The sequence below is a fragment of the Lissotriton helveticus genome, chromosome 4_1 (assembly GCF_964261635.1).
Source record: "Lissotriton helveticus chromosome 4_1, aLisHel1.1, whole genome shotgun sequence".
In the NCBI taxonomy this organism is placed as follows: Eukaryota; Metazoa; Chordata; class Amphibia; order Caudata; family Salamandridae; genus Lissotriton; species Lissotriton helveticus.
Genome location: NC_136063.1, coordinates 1,453,031,041 through 1,453,037,040, shown reverse-complemented (window position 1 = coordinate 1,453,037,040; position 6,000 = coordinate 1,453,031,041). Strand labels below are relative to the sequence as shown.

At 53.7% G+C, this 6,000-nt stretch overlaps 1 protein-coding gene across 1 annotated transcript in view; it reads left to right on the top strand.

Annotated features, from left to right (window-relative positions):
• Positions 1–334: 334 nt before the first annotated feature.
• Positions 335–6,000, top strand: part of IRF4 (interferon regulatory factor 4) — an 85,226-nt gene continuing 79,560 nt past the window's right edge. The window contains exon 1 of the mRNA XM_078688029.1: positions 335–392. The gene's annotated coding sequence lies outside the window, so the exon portion shown is untranslated. The remainder of the gene's footprint in view (positions 393–6,000) is intronic.

Here is a 6,000-nt window from a genome sequence, read left to right as displayed (position 1 = left end):
GAAAGTAGAATATCAAATTTGGAATATAAAAAAAATAATAAAAATAAAAACAATAAAATAAAATCTATATATACGTAGGCGCCGGACATTTGGAGACCCTGCTCCGTGATGCGCTGTGCGTTTTACCGAAGTGCCGCTTGTTACGGTAAAGTGAGTGGGGATCTTGTCGCTGCTGGAGTCGGGGTTCCCCTTGGTGCAGCGGCGTGAGAATGAGCGGGGGCGGCAGAGAGCTCCTAGGGCCTGGCCTGGCCCCGCCCTGGGCCACAGCCCCCCTCCCCCTGCTCATGCCCAGCCCCCGCCGCCCTTATAAACACAAAGTGCACGCTCGCCCGCTGCTCAGCGCACGCTTTGGTTCACCTCCTGTAAGTTTGAGGACAGCGGGGCGCAGAAAGGTAAGAGGGATGTATGTGCGTCTGGTGTGGTTCTTCTGTGGCTGTCGTGTGTCTAGACTTGGTCACTGCTAGAGAAAGGCTAATCACGCAGCAGGTGGCACACGTCATCCTAGGGAGAGTATGTGTTAGTGTGCTACGAAGGGCTAAAGCAGCGCTGGGTATCATGTTGAAGAAGATGCCAAAATCACAAATCTGCCTATGTGGGGGACTCACCCCACCCCCCATGTATGTTACCCACATTGGGCATGAGCTGGTGAAAGTCCCCTCCACACCCCCGTGTGTCGCTCAGTTTGTCCTCACTTGAGAACAGTCTCAGCGCTACCTCTGGGCACCGGACACCCTTGTAGACAGATCTCACAGAATCACCGGCGGATGCACGGTTCGGGGCTTACGGATGCCCCGACAGTTGACGCATGCCACCATCCAGTTTTTTGTTGCTAGGAACCTACCTGATGCTAACTGATATTCTATATGCCATTTTAACTTGGCAGCGTCAGAGAAGCATTTGACTCGGAAGTGGTCTCTCCTGTGCCAGTCTGCTGCATAATACATGCACCCCTGCAGTCCTGGTGCCAGCCCGCACGCTTTTTCTCTCTTTTGGCCGTTTACATACATGCCAACATTTTAGAGCAGGCAAGTGGGAGATGTTTAAAACATAGTCGGGAGAATGTGTTTTCCCCATTGTTTTAGACTGAAGTGGAGGCAATCTGCCTGAATCTGGTCTATTGGCATGTATAGTGACAGACAATCAGTCTTTCATTTTTGGCAGTTTAATAACAGTGCAAACACAATCAGATTCTATGTAAAACTCCCACAAATTAAATGTTGAGGCCCATCAAATTCTCTAATCTCCCCCCATCCAAGAATTAAGGGCAAAGCGATCTGGCTCAGGATATATTTTTCCGAGTTCAAGCTTCCTTCATTCCAGCACGTCATGATTCTGCAATCCTAATTGGGTTTATGCATGTAGGAATCGAGAGGCGGAAGACTAGCCTTGAAATCTGTAGTCTCCCGCCTGAATCGGGAGGGTTGACATGTATGCGTTTTCCCCAATGCTAGATCGTTACACGCTGTGCATACGCCCAGGGCCGGACTGGCCATAACGGGCACCGGGCATTTCCCTGGTAGGCCTCTAGGGTGGGGGCCGGTTTTGGGCCCCTGGGGGGGCCGTTTTTGTTACCGGGGTCAGCAATATCGCCCCCTGTAACAAAATCGTCCAAAACCGGCCCTCGCAAACTGCTCGGCTGCACTCCCCCCTCACCCAAGGGGGGACCGGCTGAGCAGTTTGCCAGGGCCCGTTTCTGTTCCCAGTCCGGCCCTGCGTACGCCCCATCTCTTACCCGTTCCTGTTGTCACAGATTCTGCTTGCACCCTACCTCTCCCGTCTGCCAGACTATCACAAACTCCCCTTATACCTATCTCACACCCTGTGCCAGGCGGTCACACATTGTACATGCACACCGATGTTCCGCCACACCAGATTGTTGCAAAAAGTATGCAAGGCGGTTCTTTTTTGCAATAGGTTGTCAGCTGCTCTCTTACCCACCAGCTCTTCCCTGTGGCCAGCCTGTTATGCACAGTGCCCACCTCGCGCTGCAAGCCAAGGAGTGTAGCGTTAAAGGATGGGGCCGGGATATTTATTGCTTTATTTTATAGTTTTATAGAGCGCGAACCAGACCCGTGAGGGTATCAGAGCGCTTTACATGATTAAGAGGAAGAATACAAGCGTAGGGACGGGAAGGATCAAATTAGGAAAGGTGACCCTCAAACTTCAAATGAATGTATTCTTGACTCAGTAGTTGGGTCTGCTATGTCTGTGTCAATGTTTGTCATTATTCTCCATTCACTATGATGTTTTAACTTGTTTATTTTCAGTCTGGCGTTAGCCAACACCTGTTGATTTGACTAAAATATGTATAATGTACATACAAATGGGAGCTTTGAGCCACCTCTCTTCATCCATTGGCCTGTTATGTCATTCACATTTTACTTCTGCCCACTGCAGCAGACTGCATGGGCCAGTGGTTCCCAAACTTTTTGGACCTGTGGCTCCCCTGACCTAAACTGCAGTTGGCCGTGGCTCCCCACCATTTTTTTACCGGTGGGTGGGTGGGTGGTGTGTACCTCCTGTTATCTTCCTTAAAGTATTTGGGACGCAATGAAGGTATTATATTGGTTCGAATGCTTGAATTATTAATCTCATCCACTGGCAATCACTTTGGCTGCATCCCAATCCATCGTTTTTTCCCCCAACAGAGTGCCTGGTCCCAAACCCTTATTTATGCCAGCTGCTGCTTTCAGTACCTTTTGGTACTGAGACCCGCTCTGAGAAAATGGAACATTGAGTTTGGTCTGTCGTAATCAGTATCCCCAGCCTTATTTTTACACTAAAAAGGTCTGTCCTTCCATCTGTGTGCCCATCTATATCCAAACATATTCAACCATTTGCACACCTATCCACCATATATCCTTCCGTCCATCATTTCACTCATCCATCCCTCCATCCACCCTTTCACTCATCCATCCATTATTCATCTACCCACCTTTTCACCCCATCCATCTGTACAATCATCCATGCATCCACTCTTCCACCCAGCCATCCATTCACTTACTCATCCATCCACCCATTCACTTACTCATCCATTCACCCAGTCATTTATCCTTCCATCCATTCACCCTTTCAGTCATTCATCCTCCCTTTCTCTCTCCATCCCCTTTTCACTTATCCATCCATCTACCCACCCATTTGCTCATCCATTCATGAATCCGTCCATTGATCCTATTACTCATCCATTCTTTCACTCATCCAACCATCCGTTCACTCATCCAACCATCCGTTCACTCATCCAGCCATCCGTTCTCTCATCCATCCACCCTTTCACTTCACTCATCTGTCCATCCTTTTGTCCATCTACCCCCTTTCACTAACTCATCAATCCTTACATCCACCCTTTCACTCATCCATCCATTCACCATTTCACTTATCAATTCATCCATCCCCCCATTCACTTGCCCATCATCTACCCTTTCATTCAATCAATCAATCAATCAATCAGGTCATTTGTAGAGCGCACTACTCACCCGTAGGGTCTCAAGGCGCTGGGAGGGGGGGGGGTGCCGCTACTGCTCGAACAGCCAGGTCTTGAGCTTCTTCCTGAAGGAGAGGTGGTCTTGGGTCAGGCGCAGATTGGTCGGAAGTGAGTTCCAGGTCTTGGCGGCCAGGTAGGAGAAGGATCTTCCTCCTGTTGTCGCTCTTCGGATGCGGGGGACGGCGGCGAGGGCGTGGTTGGTTGATCTGAGGAGGCGCTTGGGAGTGTAGAAGTTGATCCGGTTGTTGAGGTAGCTCGGGCCTTGGTCGTGTAGGGCTTTGTGCGCGTGGGTGAGGAGCCGGAAGGTGATTCTCTTGTTGACCGGGAGCCAGTGCAGATCTCTCAGGTGTCCGGAGATGTGGCTGCGTCGGGGGATGTCGAGGATGAGTCTCGCCGAGGCGTTCTGGATCCGCTGGAGTCTCTTCTGGAGTTTGGCAGTGGTACCGGCGTAGAGGGCGTTGCCGTAGTCCAGTCGGCTGGTGACGAGGGCTTGGGTGACCGTCTTCCTCGTCTCGGTGGGGATCCACCGGAAGATCTTACGTAGCATGCGCAGGATGTTGAAGCATGACGAGGAGACGGCGTTGACTTGTCTGGTCATGGAGAGGGAGGAGTCCAGGATGAAGCCCAGGTTGCGTGCGTGGTCCGTCGGTTTGGGTGCGGTGCCCAGGGCGGGGGGCCACCAGGAGTCGTCCCAGGCGGAGGGCGTGGAGCCCAGGATGAGGACCTCCGTCTTGTCTGAGTTCAGTTTCAGGCGGCTGGTCGTCATCCATTCGGCTACGTCTCTCATCCCTTCGTGCAGGTTGGCTCTGGCGGTGGCGGGGTCGTTGGTCAGGGAGAGGATCAGCTGGGTGTCGTCGGCGTAGGAGATGATGTTCAGGTTGTGTTGGCGTGCGATGGCCGCGAGGGGGCTCATGTAGACGTTGAAGAGGGTTGGGCTCAGCGAGGATCCTTGGGGTACGCCGCAGATGACTTTGGTGGCTTCTGACTTGTACGGTGGTAGGCGGACTCTTTGTGTTCTTCCGTCGAGGAAGGAGGTGATCCATTCCAGTGCCTTCTCCTGGATTCCGATGTTGCTGAGGCGCTGTACTAGGGTGCGGTGGCAGACAGTGTCGAAAGCCGCGGAGAGGTCCAGGAGGATGAGGGCCGCTGTTTCTCCGTTGTCCATCAGAGTTCGAAGGTCGTCGGTGGCGGCGATGAGGGCGGTCTCGGTGCTGTGGTTCGCTCGGAAGCCGGACTGTGAGGGGTCGAGGGATCCATTCGTCTCGAGGAAGGCGGCCAGCTGTTTGTTGACGGTCTTCTCGATGACTTTGGCCGGGAACGGGAGGAGCGAGATGGGACGGTAGTTCTTGAGGTCGGTGGGGTCTGCTGTGGGTTTCTTGAGGAGAGCGCTGAGTTCGGCGTGCTTCCAGCTCTCAGGGAAGGTGGCGGAGTCGAAGGAGGTGTTGATGATGTCCCGCAGGTGGGGTGCGAGGACAGCGTCGGCCTTGTTGAAGACGTGGTGAGGGCAGGGGTCAGTCGGAGATCCGGAATGGATGGAGTTCATGGTGCGGATGGTGTCTTCGGTGCTGATCGGGGTCCAGGTGCGGAGGGTGGTGGATGGTGGCGTCGTTGCGGTTGTGGCTTGCGTTGGTTGGTTGTTGAAGCTGTTGTGTATGTCCGTGATCTTGTTGTGGAAGTAGGACGCGAGGGAGTTGCAGAGGTCTTGCGACGGTGTGATGTCGTTGTTTCCGGCGTTGGGGTTGGAGAGCTCTTTCACGATGTTGAAGAGTTCCTTGCAGTTGTGTGCGTTGTTGTCCAGCCGGTCCTTGTATGCATTTTTCTTGGTGGCGCGGATCAGTTGGTGGTGTTTCCGGGTGGCGAGCTTGAGGGTGGTCATGTTGTCCGTCGTTGGTTCCCTTCTCCAGGCTTTCTCGAGGGCTCGACAGTTCTTCTTGGAGCACTTGAGTTCGTCGGTGAACCATGGTGTTTTTCTGCTGCAGGATCTGCTGGGCGGGGTCCTTAGAGGGGCGAGTTCGTCCGCGCAGTTGCTGATCCACTTCGTGAGGTTGTCGGCGGCCTGGCTGGGGTTCGCTGAGTTGGCGGGAGGGTGCTGGCTCAGGGAGGCGGTGAGCTGGTCGGCTGTGATCTTGTTCCAGCTTCTTCGAGCAACCTGTTGCTGGAGGTGGTGGATCGTCGTTCTTCTGAAGGTGAAGTGGACGCAGCTGTGGTCCGTCCAGTGGAGTCCTGTTGCGTGGCTGAAGGTGACGTCTTTGCTGGATGAGAAGATGGCGTCGAGTGTGTGTCCGGCGAGGTGGGTGGGGGTGGTCACCAGTTGCTTGAGTCCGAGGTTGTCGAGGTTGTCGAGCAGGGTGATGGTGTTGCGGTCGTTGTTGTTCTCCAGGTGGAAGTTGAGGTCCCCCAGGAGGATGTAGTCGGCGGAGGGGAGAGCGTGCGGGCTGACGAAGTCGGCGATGTCCTCGCTGAATCGTGTGCGTGGTCCCGGGGGTCGGTAGATCAGGGTGCCTCTGAGGGTGGTCTTC